Genomic DNA, 24,764 nt, shown 5'->3' with positions numbered 1-24,764 from the left:
GGACTGAGATTTATCTGTCTTTTCATTTCTGTACTGTCAATGCCTGCAGTAATGTCTGCTATGGTATAAGTGCTCACGGAATGGATGGATGGATGTCTAAAGAGTGAACGAGGACTAGAGTAGTTCACACTGCATACAGGTCCTCTGGATGCAGGAACACCATGGGAAATCAGATTGGAAAGTTACACTGAAGCCTGACCTCATGAGCCTTAGCTGCAGGTCAATGAGCTTGGGAACAAATCCAACTGGGCACAAAAACAGAGGTTGCATGTGGGCAGGAGGCTTGGCGAAGCATTGACAGCAGGGAGCCGAGGCGTGCTTTGACCTCGGAGACAACATGTCCAGAACTATGGTGAAGGAAGATACATGCAGAGGATGGGCCTGTGGGCAGATACCAAGAGGAAGTGAGACTATTGGTGAGAAGAACAGCCACTGCAGCCAGGCCGTGCTCACGTATTCCCTACATCAACTCAGCAGCAAGGTCATGGAGGTAGTGTTAAGGCTTGTATCTAGATGTCCCCCACAGCCTCAAGAGCTCATAGCTGGGTCTTTGGGAGGTGTCTGGATTATGGGTGTATGATGCAGGATTATGGTGAGTGATATTGGGTTGAAGGGCATGTGATAACTACACTGGTTTAGCACAGATTTGGAAGACCCACCTTGGGTGTGGGTGACACCGCCCAAAATGCTAGTAGCCTGGATGGGATAAAGGGAGAAGCCTGCTTCTTGCTGCTGTTGCTTGCTGCTTTCTGCCTGCTCTTCCATGGACTGTTTCTCCTCTGTGATGCCCCTCTGCCATGCCACCCTGCCTTGCAACCTGCCGACTATGGACTGAAACCTCTACAAACTGTGAGCTAAGATAAACTTTTCCCCTTTAACTTTGGGTATCTGGTATTTTGTGTCAGCAACTAGAAAAAGTCACTAAGACAGGTAGCTAATAAAGTCCCCATTCAATAGAAGAGAAAACTGAAGCATGAAGCGCTACTAAGGAACTCACTCCTGATCCTACAACTTGATAAAAAAAAAAACTGGGAAAAGCATGGGAGGAGAATTATCTAAAGTGTAGCAGGGGGTCGCCAGTAGATATGTCTGGCTGCTGTCTTTCTAGGTATCCTCTGAGGGGGGTTGGCCATGAGGCCCACTCTGGCCAGGCGAATGTAAGTGAGAGCGGCGGGTGTCATTTCTGTTTAGGATACCTGAAAACCAGCATGCAATTCACCTGTATTGCAACGTGCAATTTCTTCTGCCACAGACACCAGTAGCCACCGTGGGGCTGCTCTGCACCCTGAGTCCTGGAGAGAATGCAGGACAGAGACCCGTCAGCCTGCAATGGACACAGAGCGTGGGTTATCTGAAGCCATGAGATGTGACTAGTCTTTTTTTGCACACAGCACACTCTAGCAGACCCAGCCTTATCCAAACAGATTTGTCACAGAGCTCCTGGGACAAAAATAGAGCATCTCCAACCACAATGACACCAAATGAAGAGTGCTGCAGTTCTCTGTCCCCAGTCTTTCCAACAGCACCCCTCATGTCTGGAGCTTAAGCAGAGATCATCAAGCAAACCCCACCCCTCAGCCATGACACGGTGCAGTCTTATCAACACTGGTCCATGCAAGGCTCTTCTGCTATTTTGCCCTTTCGTTCTGATCCTGAAGCCTATATAACCTTAAATACTCATGTGTGCCTGCAAAAGATCTTTGTGTGTTTTTAATTTGCAAAATTGGTAAAGTGCTTTGATTTTTGTTCTGCTTCATAGGTTGTTTTGTTTCTGTATTTTCTCCACACAGTTCTCTCCGTGTGGCTGTTGGCACATTCGGTTTGTTGCATTTTATGACTTCATCATATTCCAGAACAGGCACTCACCACCTGTCACCTGGCCACAACCCCAACCACGGGGCCCAGGGTCATCTTTCTCTCTCATTTCCTACACAGCACACATCCCACTGCACCATTCCGCTGGACTTGCCCTGGGATACATCGGCCAGAGTGAAGTCATTTTCTTATAAGCCCAGACACACCTAATTCTCACAGATTGCTACGCATTTCATGATGCTGTATAGCTTTACATTCCTGCCACCAGTACCAAGAGTCAAGCTGCCTGTACATCACCCAGCACTCACTGGTGTTTGTATTAGCAAAGTGATTGTGCCAGGTTCTTTGCCTGTCACTGCCCCGCTGACAGGTGAGGTGACTCTGTGATGTGACTCTGCTGCTGACCTGCCATGGACTTGGTCTTGGGGGACGCCTTCTACAAAGTCTCTTCTCCGGACTAGAGGCTGGGCCCACAGGTGTCACCGTGAAGTTGGACAGGTCACCTGGAGCTCAGGCCTCTGAGCTGCTTGTCCCTGTGGTCCCAAGAGTGTTTCACAATAGCATTCCACAGAGCCACAAGTGCCCTTGCAGTGCCCACTGCCCCCTGGTAGGCACCACAGGGCCCTGAGCACAGTCAGCACTCAAAGAATCTTCCTGACTTGGCTGAAAGTGGCATGAGAGATTCGGGAACTCACTGCTTAGATTTCACTAAACTATTCAGGGGAGCTTGACAGACAGGATGGGATTTCCCAAGGTGCCTGTGTCCCCAGGTGAATCATCTGCAGCAAGAAGTACAGGGAGCCACATGTTTTCATGATCGCAAGGTCACTCTGCCCAGCTGGTGGCTCCCTGGGTGACCAAATGCCCCAGCCTGGACTCCTGAGTGCCTGCTTGCTTTTTGTGTAGGAGATTTCCCAACCCCCAATTCCTTTTCTTCTCTTTCTTGTGAGGATTTGAATCATCATGGCCCCTTCACTTGACAAATTAGAAATGAGCAAATTTAGAAGTTTAGGTTGTGATACAGAGAGCAACAAGAAAAGGCACAAAGCCAGTGTGTCAAGAACACAGTTTCTGACCCTGGACTCCCAGAGGATAACCTTTCACTCATCAGCCAGCCTGGCCTCCTCAGTGACAAGGGGGGGAGGACTCAGATGGCTCTGCAGAACCCACTGCGAGAGCATGCATTTTCCCAAATTAAACACGAGTGCCAATGCCAGGTAAGTCCACCTGGGCGGCCAGTCAGTGCTGTGCCCAGCTGCCTCCCAGGCGCGGTCTCCACCACAAAGCCCCTGGTTTATTGAGGTGATCAGTTAACAATCTACCCTTAGCCTTTTCAGTGTCACAGAAATGATTCATCAATTTAAAAAACAGTAAATCTATTAAGTGTAGAAAACCTCGATTGAGAGAAATGTGTGGCAATAGAGTATTTGCATTAATTCCATGTTTTAGGTAGCTGAGAGAGAAGTAAGAAATCATTTGCACTTTGAGCTGTATGATTGAAAATATTTCTAAAATGAGCTGCTGCATCCTCCAACCTCCATTAGCCCAGCAGAGTGAATGCCATGGTCGCGCCCTGGTGATGGAATATTCCCCAGTCTGCTCGGCCATCACTCCAGAATGCCAATTGCCAGCTTTTTCATCTAGGTTTTGAGAATGTAGAAGCTGGCCTGGATGTCAACAAAATACACTCTAGGACTGAGATTTAAAAAGAAATCATTCTGTCTCCTTTTTGTAGTCTGCTATTGAGTGTGTAAAGGGTGTCTTGTTAACTGAAGATCTTGATTAGTTGGATCCCAGATAACTGAAGTTTTGTTTTCTAATTCAATTCTTAGTGAATAGCAATTTGACCTAATTTTTGATTGAACTACTATGATTTTCTGGGCTCTTGAGTCCACAGACTCATTTTCTTCTGTAGATGAGCATGGCTCATAAAAATCACAAACACTGTCCAGATCATGTGAAGTATAATTTTTGTACAGCATTGATTCACATCGTACATACAGGGGAGATGCTGACTATTTAAACATTTGTAATTGTTTTTATTAGTGCATCTTTGCAGCACATAATGATTACATTTGGTGTGTTGAGTTGATACATGTTCATAACATATCTTAATTCTGTGTGTGTGTGTGTGTGTGTGTGTGTGTGTGTGTGTATTGGGTGGTGTTGGAACCTTAAGGAGGCAGGGTCTGGTGAGAGGAAGTGAGTTCACTGGAGGAGGGTCTCGAAGAGAAAGTGGGGACCTGCCACTTCCTCTCTTTGCATTCTAACCATCATGCAGAGATTAGGCCACTTCTGACACATGTCCCCTCTGTGATATACTGTACTACCACAAGCCCAAAGCAACAGGCCCAAGTGACCATGGACTGGAACTTCTCAAACCTTGAGCCAAAATAAAACTTTTTCCTCTTAAATTGCTTGTCTCCCGTACTTTGTCACAGTAACAGAAAGTTGATTAACACATTGCTTTACCTCTGAGCCCCAACTTCCTCATTGAAACAATAAAGATAAAAATCCCTCCCTTACAAAGCCAAGGTGAGACTAAATAAATGAATAGGTCTAAGAACTCAGTGCTTAGTAGCTGATGAAGAAAAGTCAGATCATCCTCCATGACTTAAAAGTTAATTGTATCATATATTGATCAAAACAAAATCACCTTTCTGTGTTTCTGCAGGCCTAACCTGCAGCAGGCTCCATTTTAGAGGAAAAATCTCTACTAACGCTCCTGAGCAGATATTGATTTAGCAAATGTGTGGCCTTCCTGGCATGCTTTCTCATGCCTCTCATCCTGGTACTTACAACAAAATTGAGGACCACTGCTATGTGATCGCTGGCTTGTGAATTTCTCAAGGTCTTTTACACCAAAGCCATCTGACTTCTTTTTAAAGTTATCACCTGTAGTGGCTGTTATGGCTGTGTCTAGATGTCCCCCAAAGCCTCATGCACTCATAGGTGGAGCTTTTCAAAAGTGGCTGGATCCAGAATATGTGATGCTAGGACCAAGCATGTGTGACTCCTAGGCATGGGAGTGCATGCCTGTAAGCCAGCACTCAAGGGGCTGAGGCAGGAGTATCCTGTGAGTTGAAGGCCAGTCTGGGCTACACAGTGAGACCCTGTCTCCAAAAAACAAAGGGGGGGGGACAATGTGAGATTGATTACTAAATTAGTCCACTGATTGGGATTTGGCATAGTTCTGGGGGTGGATAATGAGCAGGCCCTTCCTGGGTGTGAGTGCCACCCTCTCTAAGGCTGTGTAGCCTGGACAGAATATCAGGGTTAGAAAGGTGGCTGCTGAGGTTGCTTGTTTTTTGCTGCTTCCTTACCACTTTGCTGCTTTGCTGCCTTCTGCTCACCATGAACTGTTTCTCTCTTCCGAGGCCCCTCTTCATGCTACCTTGCCTTGGAGCCAGGCAGCTGTGAAGTGAAATTTCTACAAACTGTGATAAATGACCTTTCCTGTGGTAATAAACCTTTCCTCCTTTAACTTTGGGTTTCAGTATTTTGTCTCAGCAATGAGAGAAAAGTAACTAAGATGATGGCAAAACCAATTCCAGTGTGATGTTAGAAACTGAACTCTATAGTCACATAGATACAAAAACAAATAGTGATGCAAATGATGATACTTTTCTTACAGGTTTTTGAGGCAAGTCCTTTGATAATTGGTCTCATTTTCCATCTGATTGCAGAGAGAAATGAGGCCAAATTTTGCTCAATGAACAGACTTTAAGTTGGTGACATCACACAAGTCCTCCTGCCACAGCCCCTGTGCTGAAGAAGGTGTGGGGCACACCTGCAGTGGGGAGTACAGTCCAGGAATAGTGGTGGGGTCCCAGCTTGGCCAGGAGGAGCTATTTAACTTTCTCCATCTGCAAAGAGAAAACAAAAATACTTGTTTTGCAGGATCCTGTGACATTTAAGGTAAATAAAGTTTAATAGGAGGCTGTCCAGAAATGGCAGGCATTTCCCACAAGTATAGGAAGTCGACATAGAAAGCAAACCATCAATTGACCTTTAGAAAAGCTGGACTTGAATTTGCACAAACGTGAACACTCTGGGATTCCTGTACACTGCTGGGGGGCATAAAATGTTAAAGTCATTTCCAGAAACTATTTGACAGTTTCTGATAAAGTTAATCATACACTGACCCAGCAATATTGCTCTTAGATATAACCCAAGAGAAATGAGTGTGTGCGTTTCCCCAAGAGGCTACTATGTGAATGCTCATGCCATTTTTCTTTACAAAGCTCAAAATTTAAAACAGATCAAATGTCTGTCAGGCAGTGGATGGGCAATCCACGTGGGTGTATCCATGTGATAAAATACTACTCAGCTATTAAAAAAGAAACTACTCTAGTGATATATATGCAATGACATGAGCCAATCTCAAAAGTATGTCAAGCAGAAGAAACGAGATCAAAGAAGTGCAGATTATGTAATTCCACAGTGCAGGGTCTTGGGGGATTGGTGGCAGTATAGTGGTTACCTGGGAAGATAGGAAAGGAGCCCAAGAGAGGTTCTGGGGTGCAGTGTATCTCCTAAGTACTGAACCCACCATGGGTACAAATCTATCAAGCTATGTGATTGACAAGGTCTATCCCCCAAAGGTTCACGTGCTGGAAGTTCAGTCCGTAGTGCTAAGGTGCCAAGGTGGTGGGGCTTGAAGCGATGGTTTGGCCATGGCAGCACTGTCCTCTGGAGTCAGCGTGGTTCTCCTGGGCCCAGGTGAGGGCAAGGCCACCCCGAAAGCCTGACCCTTCCACACACCTCTGCAGCGAGGCCCTCTCCGGAGCCCAGCAGGCACTAGCATGAAGCCCCTGAATGTCCAGAACTATGAACAAAGTAAACCTCTTTTCTTTCCAAATTAAAGGGCTCCAGGTGTTTTGTTGTAGCAACAGAAATTGGATGAGCTTCCTATTTGTGAGTTACACCTTCACAAGGATTTAAGATTTCCCTTGTCAGTGAGCGTGTTGTCAGTGGGCACTGTGGGCACTGTCCTTGTCAGTGGGCACTGTGATGAGACCAGAAGGAGGCAAAAACGGCCCTTCCTTCTGACTGGACAGTGTGGCTATAGTTTCTGATTTGAGCTGGGAAAGCCATCCAAGGGTGTGCGTTTGCAGGTGCATATTTTAGTCTGGCTGGTACTTTGCCTAGGAGCGGGAGGGACGTGTCCTGCAGCACTCTGGGGACAAGTGCCTGGCACCCACCAGGGAGGACCTCGCCGTGTACAGCAGGCCCATTCCAGACCCCATCTGCCAGGAAGCTCATGCTCCTTGTCCCCTGCAGGCCCAGTCCAGGAAGTGGGCAGGCTTTTCCTAGCACACCATTTCACCATTTCCTCTGGCTTCAAAGGGTTTGAAACATGTTTACGAATTACTTAGTTTTGTGGAACCTATTAAATTAGAAGCCTCTTCTCCTAATATAACAAGTACATTAAAATTTGAGTAATTTCATGGTCTACAAAGATAGCAGAATGTTTGTTTAATTCAGTAAGGCCTGCTGTAATATGTGTCCATAAAGCAAGCACGTATTTACTATGAGCACGGAGTTGCTCTATGTTGGCAGGGAGGTGGCAGTGGAGAGGCTGCTGGTGATGACGACCAAGAACAATGAGGCCACCGAACGCTGCCCGCATGGGACAGGAGCAAGCCCTGCCTCGGGGAAGCTGGGTATGCTCTGAGAGGACAGGTCCCTTGCAGGATCAGAGTCATCTGGTTTGAACTTAGCATTAACTGCGGGCACAGCGTGCGTTACCTGTGAGAAACAATCTGCTGCCCTGAAATTGCAGAGGGAGGGCTCTGCTGAGCAACACTGCAGGCGTTTTTATTTTATTTGGAGACAGCTTCTTGCTAAATGGGCCCTGCTGCCCTTCAGCTTGTGAACCTCCTGCCTCAGCCTCTCAAGTAGCTTGGATTACAGGCATGCGCCACCATGCCCAGCTGCGTCAGTCACTCGATAGGCATTGTCATACTGAAACCTTGCCATGGGTCTGTGGAAGTGGGATTATTATTTTGGAGGCTAATGCTACTTAGCAGATGCTTAGGAAATCCAAGGCACTTAATCCTTGCAGTGACTCCCCGAAGAGGGAACAATTCTCCCCACCTTGCTGATGAGAAATGAGCCAAGAGGCTCACAGAGCTACCAGCTGCAGGGTCTCAGTCTAACACCGGCGCCCAAGCTCAGCACCCCATCCTGGCCTCGCGGACCAGGCTCCTGCTATCTCAGAGACACAGAAAAGGAGCAAGCTGGGGCTATCAGCATCCAGGCCCCTGGGAATAGAGAGGGCAGGTGGGGCAAATCTGACCCAGCTGCAGAGATTAGGATTGGGGAGGGAGAAGAGGAAGGAACAGCCAGCTCACTGGCTGTGTGTGCATGCATGGGTGCTTGTGCACGAGTGTGTGTATCTGTGCACATGTGTGTCCATGCATGCATGTATTTGTGCATGAATGTGTGCCCATGCATGTGTGTGGGGTGCATGCTTCCCACATGCATGTGAGTCTATGCATGAGTGTATATCTGTGAAATGACATGGAGGTCGTGTGTTTCCATGGGTGGAGGACTCCCCATCTTCTGTCCACGGTGGCTAGCTTCTCACAGAAGAATCTGAAGCCAAATGAGGCTGTTTAACATCAATACATTATTTAATTTACTTTGAAATTCTAATATTCTCTGCCTGGAATTATTAAAGATTTCTGTGTGCAACATTTATTTTCCGAAAAGAACAAAAGCTCTCAAGAGGACTGGGTGGCAATCGGTGTCAGTGTCCTAGCAAAGTGTCCCCTGTAGGGGCCCGAGGACACTCAGACCCCCCAGACTCTGGCCTGCGGGGTTCCCTGAGTGCCCAGCCATGGGCCAAGGAGACACTCAGGCCCTCCTCCTCCACAGGCCCTCCCAGGGTCCCCAGTGCAAGCTGCTGCTTCTTTTCCTCTGCATCTTGCATCCCCGTTCCCCAGCCAGAGTTCTCTCCACTGTACCCCCAAATAAACTCCCTGCTGGGGATCCTTGTGGAGGCATTCGGCTCCTGATGAAAACAGAGACACCACATGCTCATCTGTGGGACCCAGCACCCTGACCCATTCTGGGCTTCTTGCATGTGGACACAAGCAGCAGCAAAGGGGGCCTCCTTGGAATGCACATGCTCAGGCTCCACGCAGACCTAGGGATCAGAAAGGGCCGGGTGGGGCTGGGGCCTGCAGAGGACCCACCGGGGACTGTGCCTGGAAGGTGTGTGGTCCACCTGTGTGGACACAGGAGGAGCAGGAGAAGAGGGAGACCATGCGGGATAAGAAGACACCTGGGCCTGGGGATCTCCCCGTGCCTCCATGGTCCTGAGCGAGGGTGGCACTGCCACTTTGGGTTGCTGTCCCAACCCTCGAGTCTCTCCCATGCTGTGCTTGGTTTAAGGAGCTTCCGTCTTTGCTGAGGATTAAGTAGCTGACAGCCAAAAGAGAGTTGAATGTCTTCAGATGTAGGCGAGAGGACCTACATCTAAACACAGAGTTCATTGCTGTTTCATGTGCGTGGTATACACGGAGCCTGAAGGGCATTTCATACAATTTTTTACTGCACCTGCATTTTAGCGACTGTCACCTGAGGTCAGGAGTGGCATTTTCCACTTGTGGCATGTGTCTGTGCTCAGAAAGTTTTGGATTTTGGAGCATCTTGGATTCAGGGATCAGAGATGTTCAACTATTGTAGTAAAGCTCTGGGCCCTGGGGTGTGTTGCCTGTTTTGCTATCACTGGGTTTTGCCATCTCTTTCAAGTCACTGTTCCAAAGGGAAAATCAGTAGGCTGCACAGGAAGTTCCTGACCTGCAGGACAGCCCAGTGGTGTTCCCCACCCCACCCCAAGACCTTGCTCCCAGCTGTGCAGCATGGGACAGGTGACTGTCAAGTCTGGACATCAGGGTAAGAGCCGGCCCTTCCCACCACTTTCTTTCAGACCTGTGATTTCACCTCCACTTATTCTCTGCACCAGTGGCATCATGATAAGACAGCAGGACACAGCATCAAGGCCGGCAGCGCAGCCCTGGGTGAAACGGAGAAGCATGTGTCTGGCCGTAGCCACAGCTCTCTCTGCTTTGCTCTTCGGTCTCTGACGGCCTTGGACCAAACCACAGAGGCCATCAGGCTGGGTGACCTCTGATCCTGGTCTCTTATAGACAGCAGTCGGTGACACAATCCTCCTGGAGAGAGCCACTGGCTGCATGTCACTCCCTCTGGGACGACAAAATCAATGGGCATCCTGCTGAGCAAATCCTCCCTGTGCACTAATGACTAATGGCTCACGGAGGGAGCATTTGCCTTGGGTCTTCTGACCACCAGACCCGCAGCTGTTACCCAGCTGTCAGTGCCCTAATGCAAAGCCTGCACTCTGCCCCATCACAAGCAAAGTAAGCACTGACAGATCTATGTGCAGGGGCTGCAATCAATAAATAGGTTGATTTCATATTTCACAAATTTGTTACAATTAAAGATGCATTGCCATTAATGCCCCTCAAAATCCTCCCCTTTGCTCTGAACACGCTTAGTCCATTATTCCTGCCACTTTATGAAGCAGGTCCCAAGTCCTCTCTCTTGAGGGTCTTCAGTTGCACTGTCCTGGCTGCCTCAGTGTCCTGAATGGATTCAGAAGTTTCCATTTTATGATCATGTAGACTTTGGGGAAGAGCCGGAAGTCACATGTGCCGGATCCAGTGAATAACGTGGATGAGGACACAGCATCACATTTTTACAAGCCCGCTTTTCCAAGTAGCAACAACATTCACCTCATTTTTGATCACACCTCATTAAGACTCTCAGGAGAGAAGACTTCCAGAACTGCTGCAGAAAGTGGCAAGAATGATGGGATAAGTGTGTTCAAAGCGAGGGAGAGGATTGTAAGCAGGATTAAGGGAAATGTCTCTTTTACGATAATTTTTAACGTCCGTTCACTGTATTTGCTGATCATCCCGTTTTCCGGAGGCAGCTGGTGCCAGGCCTGTGGCAGGAGTGAGATTCCGCTGTGCACTTGGCCCTTCAGGATGCAGCGAGGGCGGGGAGTCTGCAGAGGCGGCCTCCCCAGGTTTCCCGGCCTTCCTTAGGAGTGAAGTCACCCCAGACCTGCGGCCTGGAGCGGGGAAGCAGCTCCGGAGTCCCAGTCTTCTCGCTGGCCTGCTCCGAAATGTCAAAGGCAGCCTGCATCACAGCGGCCTGTCCTAATCCTTTTCCCTTCCCAGCAGGCTCAGGGCACCACTTGGGTGCTGCATTTGCATTTCAAATGACAACCTTCACCGCAGGAACTGTCACCGATTTTCATTATGGTTTTCTTCGAAAGTATTCTAAATTCCGAGGGACACTGCTCAGAAGCTCTGTTTGACCTGATGTCTGTAGCTACATATGTGTCTTTCGGATATGACATTTAGAAAATAATTTAGGAACAGCTACTGAGACCTAAGAAACTCAGTGCGAGGAGCAGAGCGCAGCGCTGTTGGGGAAGGAGGGAGGGGGAGGGGAGAGACTCGCTGAGCCCAGCAGAGGGCACTGTGACGTCATCGCGCTGGGTCACCTGTTCCGTCCCAAGAAACTTCCTTGTGGCAAGTTGTGAACGCGAGTCTCACAGTTTTCTTCAGGGTCAGCCGAAGACCTGAGGGTTCAAGCCACGGCCCATCCCACCCTGTGGGCCAAGCTCCTCCTTCTTCCTGCGCTTCAATTAAAAGTGAATTCAAATGTACTGCATTTCGGACACGGTGGGGTGGGAATGTTGAGCTACTGGTGGAGAAAATGATGCCAAATAAAAATGGTGCCAGAATAATACTATGCAGGTGAAATATTGTACAGTGCTGAATGTAAAGAGAAGGAGGGAATGGAGAGAGAATAAAAGGATAAGAAGTGAGTTAAAAACTGAAATATAAAATTATTTGGAACATGATAGATTTGATATGTAAAAATTAACTATCAAAAAACAAAATTTACGGGCCGGGGATTTAGCTCAGTGGTTTTGCCACCTGCTGCGCAAGCGCAAGGACCCGAGTTTGATCCCCGGTACCAAAAAAAAAAAAAAATTTAAAGATAAATAATAAATAGGAAAAAAGATTTTTCGATATAAATGTGTAATAAAATGGTTGCTGCCCTTCTAGAAAAAAGTGATAAAATCAGGTAAAAAAAAAGAACACTCCAAGAGAAAGTAGACAAAAGGGATGAACAGCAAATTCTCAATAGAAGTGATGTTATTTAGCTTGTGACTAATATTGCATATATATATATATATAAACATCACATCGTACTTGTATAAAGATATACAAGTATGATGTGTCAATCAAAGTCAGTGTTAACATTTTAAGGAAAATGAAAGCACTGCACTTGTGATATATACTCACTTGCAAAAAGATTCAAAAAGGCAAATTGAAAATAAAATTGAGGTAGATAATTTGTAATATTTACAAAGAACGATAACGACCTGCGTTAGCAAAGCCTTAGGGGACCAGGGGTTCACAAACGTAGCTTATAGGCCCGTAGATTTCTGAAAGAAAACCTTCAGTTTCAGTAGCGTCCCAACAAGTCTTCACAGAACACACAGAGTAAGGCTGGGCATTGTGTCAGACCTAGGGATGCAGCTGTCAAGACTTTAGAGTCCTGCATTTTCGGAGTCTTCTGCTCATTTGCGAGAGATTGGAGGGAGGAAGAAACGCTACACAGAGAACGATTAGAACACACCCAGCCTGTGCCAGAACCGGTGAGACTGTAATGTGGGGTTTCCACGGGCTTCGGAGCTCCTGCGCGGAGTTGCAGGACCCAGGGCACCACCTCTCCGCACTCAGCCACTCACCCTCGCTGACCTTGCCTCCGGTTTTGCAGGAGAGTCCCCAGATCTCTCATGCATGTCCTTCCAATCTTACTGCCCTCTCCTTTTCCTCTGAATTAGAACAGTTACTTCCCAGTGCCATGATAATCCCCCTGCACACACACACACACACACACACACACACACACACACACACACACACGGCAGCCCTAAGACAGGCCAGGAAGACATGGTTCTGTGCAGGTCTTCCTTCCTGTGGGAGCAAGGCCTTGTTCTGTAAAGAAATACCGACCATCGGATTTCTGTACATATAAAGCATCTGATGCTGGCTTCCTTCCCAGAGCCAACCCAGGAGAAATTACAGAAGCCAGAGGGAAGTATGAATCCCAGGCACTTTTGAGAAGTGAGAAAAGCCTGGTTGTGTTGGACTCATGTGTGGGAGGTGGTGACCCAGGCAGCAATAACAGATAAAGCAAAGCGCCGAATGGGTTCACCTTGACTCATTCCCTGAGCTGTCCTGAGACAATCCTTGCCTGCTTCTTCTCCAACAAGACAGCAGCAATGGAAAATGAATAAATAAGAAATAAATGAGAGGAAGAAAAAAACGGGGAAACGCAGACTATCTGTCATAACCCCAGCTAAAATTCTAGACAATAATAACTTGATGACAAGGGGCCCAAAAGTATGTAACTTGCTAAAAAATAAAAAATTTGCTACTTAATGAAAAGATAAAGATATTATTGAATTTTTTTAAATCAGTAGGGATAAACTATCAAGAACAATTAATTCTAGGCTAAGAACCAACCACAGAGAGACAAAAATATGGTATTTAACTTTTAAACCTACAGAGGAAAATTTATTCTAACAAACAATATGAAAGGAGAGGGAAAGAAAACCAAAATAAAGTACATGTACACCGATCTTAGCCAAAAGGCCAAGAAGAGATAAAGTACATGTAAATGAACCTGAAACAGAATGGCAAGAACTATTCCTAACAGAATAGTAATTAATAAATATAAATGAGTTAAACTTGTGCATTAGATGACAGAAGCTTTCAAATTGGATTTAACAGAAACAAGTTACAATACACTCTCTGTAGTAGAATCCTTAAAACAGACGAATGAAAGACACAGAGAAAGGGTGGAAGAGGTTAAAATGGGCAAATTCTAGGCAAAAGAAATCTTAATATGTGACAGAATAGAGAGTTTTAAAAACATCAAAAGAGAAATGGGTGTCTGGGAAGTAGAATAACAGACAACAGAGCACGCCGACATCCACAGATACCTAGACGCAGCCTTAAACTATGCCCACAACAGACAGGGTATCAGGAAGAAATAGAATAAGAATGTTAGTTTTCAACAAGCGCAGAAAGACTATGTAAAAAGATAATGGCTAAAATAGTCGCAAACAAACAAACAAACAAATCAAGCCATAGTCTCAAGAAGTTCTAAGAAAATCTCCAGAATCAATACAAACATCTATCACAGTTATAGTGCAGAAAACCAAAGATCAAAAGGAAACTGTTTTAAACATTTGGAGAAAAAAGGTAAATTATGTTCAACAGAGCAACAGTCAGAGGAACATCTCCTTCTTAATGGAAGCCAGAACAAAGTGTAATGTCAACACAAAGGGGTGAAAGAAAATAGCTGCCCATATAGAATTCTTCACCTAGTACAAGCAGCTTACCCAATTAAAAAAAAAAAAAGAAAGAAAGAAAAAGCTAAAGAGCTTACACAGACTTTTCACAACATGCAAAACAGAAATGGTCAATAACATTTTTTTTAAATCCCTTATGCTATTTCTCAAAAAGATGAAAACTAAAACCTTAATAAGATACCACTGCCAGAATGGACAATTATATCTTCTTCAATGTCAAATGTCAAAATGGATGTGCTCAGGCTTTAGAGCAACTGGAACTTCATAATTTTTGGTGAGAATACAAAATCATATAACCTGGAGAAAAGGCCTGGTGGCTTATTTTTTATAGAACTAAACATACATTCATACACTAGCCATTTAATTGCTAGGTATTCACTGAAAAGAAATGAAAACACATGTTCACCGAAAGACTTGGACAAGAATATGCATGGCTTTCTTTGTAAAAGCCAAAAACTGAAAACAGCCCAAGCATTCACCAATAAGAGAATAAGAAAGCAAAGGGATAAATTCATACAATGCAACGCTGTTTGACAATAAAAAGTAGTTTCTGTGGATACCTGCAGCAGCATGGATAAACCTCCTACAACTTACGTTGTACAGATGGTGCTTGCTACAAAAGAGTGCATATTGTAATTTCTTCATGGTTTTTCTCACTATGAATAAGCTTTGCCCATTTGGAAGTTAATATAAATGGCATCAACAGCATAAAAACTGTGGAACTCCACTTAAAGATATGCATGCTCAGGTATTGGAGAAGTACACTGAACCTACAAATTACTCTAAAATGCATCCAAAATAAGGTGACTAATGTACAGATAGAGGGGTAGATACGTTGTAAAAATAGAGTGAGATGTTAATGGTAGGATCTTAGTGGGGGTATAGAGATACTCGCTATAAACATTTCAAAACTTTTCTGTATGTATGAAAATGCTTACAGTTTATAATATTGGAAAAATGAAGCATGGAGAAGATTATTAAAATTTACTAAAAGCCATAGATTTTATTATTCAATGGCGTGACATTCCATGCTATCTTATGAGATGATATAATAGAAAGATGAATGCTCCCAAGTTAATCTACATATTAAATGCAATTGTGATTAAAATTCTTGGTACATTTTTAACTCAATAAGCTTAAATTCAATTTTTTATAGAGATACATAACCAAGAGTAACTAACTCAACATTATAAAAGAAGAGCATTAAAAAAAATTTAGCAGATGTCTTGCAACGTCATAGGACACAGTGATCAGTAATCCCCCTTACCACAGATCCCAGGGATCTTACCCTAAGATCCCAGGGATTCCTAAAGCCTCAGATAGTGTGGAACCTGATATACAGGATGTGTTTTGCTTTACCAACATCTATGATAAAGTTTGATTTATACATTAGGCACACTAAGAGATTAACAACAAGAATTAATAATGAAATAGAACAATCAGGACAATATCCTTGAACAAAAGTTATGTGAATGTGGTCTTTCTTGAAAGAGTGAGGACAAGTATGAATATTTTCAAACTGTGACTGACATACGTACATGGGACCTTGCTAGATGGCTGATGTAGCCTTGGAACTCTGCTGGGGAAGGCTCAGGTATTTGGTGGTGGTGCTTGGATGGCTGGCTTGATGAATAAGGAAATCGAATCCATCCCCAGTGACATCCAATCCAACGTGAATAGCAGATGGATTAGATGAGAAATATAGAAACTGCTGTTATCAGAAGGCCATGCAGAAGGGTGTCTTTGCTACCCAAGGTCGGGGAAGGACTTCGCACACGACTTCAGAGCCCCAGCAGCACACCCAGTCCAGTTCTGGCCACTTTCCGGCTTCTGCCCTAATGCCTTGTGACACTACCTCCTCTCCATCACCCCAGCTCAGGGGTGCAGATACCTGAGGGTCACATGTCCCTCATTTCCATAAGCAGTCACACAGAATCCCAGTTTACAGCTGGCTAAAGCACTCTGATATTTTGTATGTGTATTTAAAAAATAATATCAATATTACACATAAAATTCATAAATCACCTTCCGTTGCCGCATGTATCAACAGAAGATAGATCCCAGTATCCCCTGTAAATATCAAAACCCGGAGACACTCAAGTCCCTCAGGCAAAATGGCATGGGAGTTGAATCATGATCTACACACATCCATGTAACTTGAACCACCTCTAATTCACCTCCACTGCCTAATACAATATCAATGCTATTTGAAGCTTTTAGGGAATAATGATAATGAAGGGGGTGGAGCCTGTGTGTACAGATGCAGTTTTTTTCAAAAGTATTTTTGACTTGCCGTTTGTTGAACCCATAGTTGGAAGGGCTGATTGTATTTCAAAACTATTGGAAAAACCAGCATCAAAATTTGAACAGCAGATCTCCTTTGGTGTGAGGATTATATATGGTTTGTTTTTGTCGGTGTGCTTTCATGTATTTAACAGATTTTCAGTATTGAGCAGGTAGTAACTTTGTAATTGGGAGGAAAAACATGCTTCCTTAAATGGGCTGGTGAAATGAGGCATGATTCTGAGTGGGTATAGGACACTATTGGCCCAGAGAGACAGAGAAGGAGCTGGTAGGCTGCATCTGCAGGGAGGGAAGCTTTGAGCTGCTTTGTGTGCACCGTGCTCCTGAACTTCACCATGGATACTCAATAGCAAGGATTGACTTGGCCTGATGACCCTCACATCATGTCTGCTGGAATCTCGTAGGATCGCACAAGAATGAAGCTAGCTACCTGCAAGTGTGTGCATTTATTTTTTCAAAGTCTATCAAATACACATCCTTGTGTCACACACACTCATGCAAACATACTCATGCACATTTATCCCCTGGATTCTGGGATGCCTGTGAATCTGGCTGACGGTGATGGGTCTTGCGTGCTGCACAAGTTCCTAACCACGGGCTCTCATTCGGCCAGTCTACGAGTAACTGGGAGCAGAAAGAGGTTGACTCGCTGAGCTGAAACATTCCTCTCCCTAGGTGAGCTCTCTGCTTACAAAACACATGCGTGCATTTCAATCTAAAACATTAAGGGTCAATTATTGATTTCTAACTCTGAGCTCTTATATTTTGGAAGGTTCTTATTATTGGATTTGAAATCTGACAGGCAACTTTTAAATCAATGATTACAAGATCGGCTTTGGTGTAAAATATGCACCATCCTAAGGCTGAGGCTCCTTAGCTCTGGAGTTGGGTAAATGAAGATCAATCTGTACACTGATGGTGTGGGCTTTTTTTAAATAAAGATTTTGTTTTTAGTTTGGATTGGTTTCTTTACAAATCTGCATTTTGGAAATAGAGTCTGAACAGATGCTTTGTATATGTGGAGAGGTGGCAAGAGTTAGAAGGAAGCAGAACTGGATTTGCAACTTCAGGACACTTTTAGCAAGATTGGGTAGCTCTCTATATTAAGTAAGCATGTATTTAGCACCTGTTTTAAAATATGCCCTTGAGGCTGGGGATGTAGCTCAGTGGTAGAGCACTTGCCTAATATGCACAAAGCCCTGGGTTCAATCCCCAGCACTGCTCATGGATAGATGATAGATATCTAGATAGATAAATATCTAGATAGACAGACAAAAAATTTTTAAAAATAACCACTGATCTAAACTCCCAGTTTTCAGAAACGAAGTCCTCCCTTCCTTTATCTTTCCCCTCCCTTCTCCTCCTCCTTCTTTTCTCTGTCTCTTATCTCTATCCTTCTGCAATTATTTAAAACACTTCTGTGTGAATAGCAATTTGCCCTGTTTTAAAGCTATAAAGAAGGATTCTTTCCCTTGCTTTCAGGAACATGAAATTTAATTAAATTGTGTGTGATTGCATACAACCAAAGTTAAAACCCAATAAGAAGGCAACTTGATGGCATTAGATTACAAAATAGAAGAGATGTTACAAGGTAGCACAATTGAGCAAGCTCTAATCCACAAATTCAAACTCCAAAATGTTCCAAAATCCAAAACTTTCTGAGCACTGACATGGAGTGGAAAATTCCACACCATGAAACTTTGTTTTACACACAAAATTATTTAACATAAAGTATAAAATTATCTTTAGGTTATGTGTATAAATTGTACACGAAACAGAAGAGTCACATGTATTTCCTTGAGTTCCATCCCCATGATACGTCATTATATATGTGCAACTATTCCAAAGACTGAGAAAATCAAAAACCCAAAACAATTCTGCTCCCAAATAGCGTGGATAGCCAGTCATGAAAAAAAACTGTCTTGAGATTTACTCATTTTATGCTCTTTAGGTAAACTGAAAAATCAACAAGCACAAAAGTACGGCTGGAAATTTTCAAGTAAACTAGGTAGAACACACTGGATACCAATAAACAGCCTTTGAAATCTCTATGTGAGATGGTATTTAAACTTGGAAATAGAAGGGAAACAGACTCGGTCCCCACCTCTGACAAACTTCCCATGTGCGATCAAATTCCTCAGAGCAGGGGCATCGCTGCTGATCGATCAGGACACGCTTCCTGCTGAATCTGAAGTATCCTCAGAATCCTCCAAAACAGGACCCTGAAGCACCTGTTTATAAGAGTTGTTATGAGACAGAATCTGTTTGTCATTTCCAGCATCGATGCTTGCCTGCAGTGTGCACAGATAGAGCGCTGGCAAACAAGAATAAAAAAAATTAATTAAACCCCCTGGAGATGGCAAACCCAGCCCAGGGTTATTTCCTTATTGATACAACATCAGACAAATATCTGCAGAGAACCTGTAGGTACCAGGGCTACAAAATAAAGATGAAAGATTGAGCACCTTGCCTCTTAAACTTACACCCTATCATGAAACTTCTGATACTCTCAGCATACATGTGTTCTCCCAAGTGAAATCACATCGAAATCTACTGCTAAAGACTGTATGCAGAAGGTAGTGACAGGGGTGGGGCAGGGAGCACACAGCGTGCTCGTAGGTCCTGTCTGGTCAAGGATGGTCACATAGCAGTGATTTCACACTGTGTGATCCATTATTTAACAAAGCAGGCAGTTTACTCCTCAGAGAGGGTGACATCTGAATGGATGGCTCAATAATAAGACCTGGAACCGGGTGCCATAGGCAGGACAAAGGCAAAGGCACTGCGGCAGGGAAACACAGGGCTGGGCGACAGCCTGTGGCCAAGTGGCCAGGCCACAAGGAACCCAAGGGAGAAGTAGGAAGTGGGTGGCTGAGACAGATGGAGGAAAGGCCTGTAAGCTCGAGTGAGGACTAGACTCCCTGCTGGTTGCAGTGGAGGTTTTAGGCAGGGAGTTGCGGGATCTAATAAAGACACATATTAAAAATTGCTGGGCTACAGTATGGGCAATCAGTAAGAAAAAGTGGAAGCATGAGGCTCTGTGGGATCCTGTGATTTTTCAGAAATCCTGCCCCCCGCAAAGGCCCACATGTTAAAGCCTTGGTCACTGGCTTGTGGTGCTCCTGGGAGGCAGGGGGACTTTTCAGAGGTGGAACAGACTGGGAGGAAGTTAGATTGCTGGGACGTGTCCTTGTGATGGGAACCCGGACACTGGTCTCTTCCTCTCTCTCTGACTCTGGGCCACCGTAAGGTAAGAAACGCCCCCACCACACATTCCCACTGTGATGTTCTGCTCCCACTATGATGCCGTGCCTCGTAAGCACAGCCCACACGCAATTATTGTTGGTCGAATACTTGCTTTGTGCTGGGCCTGTTGCTAGGCAGTTTTGCATATATTGTTTATTTTGATTCACACAAAAAGCTTATAAAGTAGGTAACTATTATTATCCATACCAGATGAGAAAACAACTCAGAAAAGTTAAATAGCTTGAACATATGGCCACTAAGTGGTAAAACAGGAATTCAGCATAATTCACCAAAGGCAATGGTATCAAGCAACCATGGACTGAATCCCCTGAACCAGGAGCCAAAATGAACCTTTGATTCTTATGAGTTGTTTATCTCAGGTATTTGTAACAGCAACAGAAAGCTGGCTGACACAGATTCTGAAATACAGTAGTCTCCCCTGATCCATGGAGGATCCATTCCAAGACCCCCAGAGGATGACAAATAGTACCTAATCCTATATATACATTTCTTCCCCTATAAGCACACCTACAGTAAAGTCTAATATAGTAACAGATCAGCAACAATATGAAAATAGAAGGCTGGGATGTAGCTCATCGGCAGAGTACCTTCCTGCTTTCCTGATAAGTGTGAGGTCCTGAGTTCCATCCCTGGTACCAAAAAAAAAAAAGAAAGAAAAGAATTATAACAAAATGTCAGAATAAAAATTGTATGAACCCAATCTCTCAAAATATCTTACTGTCCTAGTCTTACTCTTCTTGATTATTTTAATTTTTATTGTTATTAATATATGCTTGTAGTACACAATGATTACATTTCCTGTGCAGAGTCGGTACACGTACGTAACGCATCTTACTTATTCTCTCAGCACCTTTCTCTCCCTTCCCTTCATCTCTTGGTCAACTTCCCTTTTGCTTCCCATTATCTACCTTTTATTTTGCTCTTTACTTATATTTTGGGTTTCTCGGATATGAGAAATCATGCATGTGATGTGAAATGAGCCAAGTCTAAATGAGGAGACAAAGCGAGCTGAAGAAAGCCAGTACTCTGACAGAGCTTTAGGTTACTACCTAGTGGTTCCTTGGACCCAAGCACTGTGATACCTTGGGAGTGGACCTGATAACCGCGATGACCACTAAGTGACTAACAGACAGGTGGCATACACAGTGCAGACCCACTGGATACAAAGGGATGATTCATGTCCCTGCTGGGTCAGAGTGGAGTGGCAAGAGATTTCATCATTCTGCTTGGTATATAGTGTGCAATTTAAAGCTTACAGATTGTTTATTTCTGGAGTTTTTCGTTTACCGTTGTCAGCCCATGGGTGATCACAGGTACTGAAACCATGGAAATCAAAACCATAGATGAGGGAGATGACCACAGTCCAGGCCAGGGGTGACGGAACTGGGATGGCAATGAGAGGTGGGTGAGGCTGGCTGGATTTGGCCTGCATTTTGAGTGCAGAGCTGACAGCCTCGTGACAGTAAGGGTAACCATTACAACAGTGATAATCATAAGCACAGCCCACCAGCAATTATTGTTGGTCGAATACTTGCTTTGTGCTGGGCCTGTTGCTAGGCAGTTTTGCATACGTTGTTTATTTTGATTCACACAAAAGGCCTATAAAGTAGGTAACTATTATTATCCATACTTTGCAGATGAAAAAACAACTCAGTAAAGTTAAATAGCTTGAACATATGGCCACTAAGTGGCAAAACAGGAATTCAGCATAAATGTGTCTGACTCCAAAGGGAGAGGTTCTGGGCTATTCTCAATCTTCCAGGTGAAACCTGGAGTCTGCAGAGTGATGGTCATGTGGGATGGACACAGAAGTGGGGAGAAATGACCATAGAATGCACTCCAGAAGTGAAGAAGGGCTGGAGGGAAGGAGAGTAGAGCTGGGAAATAAAGTAAAACAGGAGCTTTAGCAAACTCTGTCAGCCACTGGACAACAGGAATGGAGCCATGAAGCCAGCGTGGGTGGGTGGAGCTTGAAGTCTTTGCTTTTCTAGTTCCTAGATCAGTTACAGCTAAGCAGGAACCAAAGTGGTTCTTTTTCTTAACCAACACTTTCCTACTCTTTAAAAGTACACTGATTTGTCAGTGAAACAAGCACTCATATACATTCTCATCCAGATACAGCTTCCTACCGGGCCTTCTACTTCTGCATTTTCTACAAGGCTTGAACATGCCCACACCTGACTTTGGTCTCTTTCCCAGTTTCACAGTTTGCAGAATGTTACACTAGTTTTAAATGAAGACCCCAATGAACAATGACATCGAGGAATGCAGCCCATTGATAGGTCTTGCATCCCTTGCTTGTTTCTACAGTCACAATGAGTTAGACTGGTGTTTATTCTGGATGGGTCTGCTCCTTCCTTCAGTGGGAGAAGCAATCTTGAGTTTAAGTTCATTGCATCAGGAGGTTCAAACAGGAAAAGAAAGACCATTTGAAATAGCCAGCCTAGACCCAAAGCTTGTGCAGCCAACCAATGGGAAATGTCCTACAAATGGTGACAGCTGAATACATCGTGGTGAGCAGGCAGAAGTCTACAGCTGCCCACAATGTGGGGATGGCCGGAAGGGCTCTCTCCCTGCATCCTCCTTGGTCTTTCCTCTTGGCATTCGAGGGACGCAGTATGATACGCTCTTCATAATGCATGCGTGCTTCATGTCCTCCACGAGCTCCTCACTGTCATCTGCTGGGCAATGTCAGGAGGCGACAGCAGGACCTGCCTTGCAGTGGAGGCCCAGGGGACCCTGTGCCAGCAGTTGAGGTACTCATGACTGAACCTCACAGTTCAACAGCAATGCATCAGGGTACTTCTCTCTTCTGAGTAATCATGTCTCTGTTCTTCAACAAGAATGACTGGAGGGTTTCATTTACATATTCCTAAATATAACCCTTGTTTTAACATTTGTTGGCAAACCTAGTGCCTCTCTGCTGGGACCAGAGAGGACTGCTTGAAGCTGGTTCTTTATAGGTGTCCTGAGAAGGCTTACTTAATAGGAAAACTAATGTAATCGCCAAACAGTGGCTTCCTACCAGGACCCCAGGCTCTGTGTGTTACATGTTCACGTCCAAAAGCCACATTAATTAACACACAGCATCCAGAGGTCCAGGAACTTGATGAGCCAAGGGTTATAGAGAACCCAAGAAAACCTTGATTATAATGAAATACTGACAGCTGACTACACGTCTAAACTGGAGAGATCAATACGGCAGGGCAGAGCTCACCTCCTAATCGCCTAGTGGAGCAGCAAAATGACACGAGCATAACACCGGGAGGCGCCTTCTCAAAGCCACCCGGATGCCCCAGACAGCAAAAGCTATTAAACCATGTGGAGCTTCACCTGTTCTGCAGGTTGGGGGACTCAGGCAAGTCACCTGTCCACTCCATGCCACCTTCTTCCCATAGAAGAGCGAGTGTGAGTCTGTGTGGGCTATACAACCATCACTTCCAATCCCATTGCAGGACTTTTACCTATGTTCTGGGCCGTAGCAGCCTGATTCAGGTGGTTTCTTTTTCAGTGTCTCCGATGTTTATAAATCCAAAATGAGCATTGTAAGTCTGAATCCACAGAAGGATGTGCCTTCCCTCGTACAGAGACACTGGTGGACCGTGAGGTTAGTCCCCACGAAAGCCTCTCCACACTAGTGAGACCAGTCTGCCCTGCCTCTTTGTACTGCCTGGGAAGAGCACTTCCAGGGTACCAGCGATGGAACCAACTCCTGAGGATCTACTACTGCACCATGCTGGGGAGCAGCGGAAACGGGCAGTGTCGCCTGCTTCTCAGGGAGAGACACCATTTTCATAGCAATACTCAGTTCATTTCAAACTCTGAACAAGGTGGACCAGTCTGACAAAGCTGGCCTGGGGGCTCTGCACCACAGCCCCCCACAACCTCAGTGGGACTCAGTTCCATGTGGACCCCTAGACACCCAGCCAGGGCAAGCTGACTGCAGAAACAATCGTCAGTCCCAGCATCCTCACCCACAAATGGGTTATCTCTTGCCCCTTTCCCAGGTTGATGTGTGTCAGCTGTTGGGTTTGGGGTGCTCCATGAGGAGACCCAGGCTCCTTCCGCCTAGCAGCTCCACATTCCCTAGGACGGGGACCACTCGTCTGCACACTATTGGCATTTGGGAGGGGTGGCTCCGTGCAAAGGGCTGTCCTGTGCTTATAGGACTGTTTAACCACATTCCTGGCCCTGCCTTCCAGACGCTGGGTGCCCCTCTCCAGTGTGACAGTTGGAAATGTCTCCAAACATTGGCGAATGTCACCTGGAAGTTGGAACCTCTCCCTGAAACCCAGACCATACACCATTGCCCTCAGGTTGGAAGCCCCCCCAAGCCGACTCAGTCGTCTAGATTTGGCCAGCAAATGGAAAGAGGGAGGTATATCCGCTCCTGGACACCTGGCAGCATGGTGACAGCCCCAGGAGGGTGAGGCACAACCACACGTCCCCACCTGGGGGCAGAAGGCTGCATGCTTAGAGGGGGATGGAACTCTCACGGGGCCCTGTCTCAGACACAGATGGAAGCACAGCGAGAAATGAGCACAGAGGGGCCCATCGGGCAGGGGTCCAGCTAATGGACAGGTCTGCGGGCCTCCAGGCGGCATGGTCACCAGCTTCCTTCCTTCTGCCCTCTCCTTTTTTGTCAAATAAACATCTTCCTGCATAGTTAAGGTATACAACAGGCTGCCCTGTGATACATAGATAGATGGCAAAAACATTACTACACTGAAGCAAATTCACACAATCCATCACCTCACACAGTGACCCTTTTTTGTTGTTTCTGCGGCAAGAGCAACTAAAAGCGGTTCCTGAGCGTGGACCCCTCCGTGGTACAGTTTTATCACTTCATCCTCATGCTGCTCAACCCACCCGTCTGCCACTTCGCGTGCTCTGACCCACATCGGTCCATTTCCTGCCCCTCTTCCCCGCCCCCCACCCCGTT

Source organism: Heterocephalus glaber, unplaced genomic scaffold (assembly GCF_053883595.1).
Source record: "Heterocephalus glaber isolate CG9 unplaced genomic scaffold, H.glaber_assembly_v1.0 deba00000331, whole genome shotgun sequence".
In the NCBI taxonomy this organism is placed as follows: Eukaryota; Metazoa; Chordata; class Mammalia; order Rodentia; family Bathyergidae; genus Heterocephalus; species Heterocephalus glaber.
This window is presented reverse-complemented; position numbering follows the sequence as displayed.